The following is a 578-nucleotide window of genomic DNA, read 5'->3' as shown; positions in this document are numbered from 1 at the left end:
GCTGGACCCAGTTGCTTAAACCTCACGCTGAACGCGTGTGCGTGCATGCATGCCCAAGATCCCGAGAAGAGAATGGAGGAGAAGGGAATGCGGCATGGCCATCCCTCATGAGGGGTAATATCTCGCTTTCTGTCTCTCTGTCTCTGTCTGTCTGGCAAGAGCACGCACCCTATAGCAAAATAAAACCTCTCAAAAAAAAAAAAAAGAGTTTATACTAGGAATGTGGATTATTTACTACTTAAAAATCTACTAATATAATTTATCACATAGAGAAATGCTGAATTTCACTAGAGGCCCCAAGGTTAATTTATAAATTATCAAATTAAGTACCCTTTAATTACAAATACTTGTGGTAAATTGTGATGAGAAGAAAATTTTCTTAACATGACAAATGGTATATTTTACAAACCTACAATATATGTTATCTGACAACCTTTCCAACTGAAATCAGGAATAAGTAAAGATCCTTGAAATCACAACCATTCTTTTGCATTTCTTGTGAGTTTGCGACAAGATAAAACAAAGAAAGGAATCGAAGGTATAAGCTCTAAAAAGGGACAAAATTAATGCTATTTTAA

Source organism: Tupaia chinensis, unplaced genomic scaffold (genome assembly GCF_000334495.1).
Source record: "Tupaia chinensis unplaced genomic scaffold, TupChi_1.0 Scaffold000248_1, whole genome shotgun sequence".
Taxonomy (NCBI): Eukaryota; Metazoa; Chordata; class Mammalia; order Scandentia; family Tupaiidae; genus Tupaia; species Tupaia belangeri.
This window is presented reverse-complemented; position numbering follows the sequence as displayed.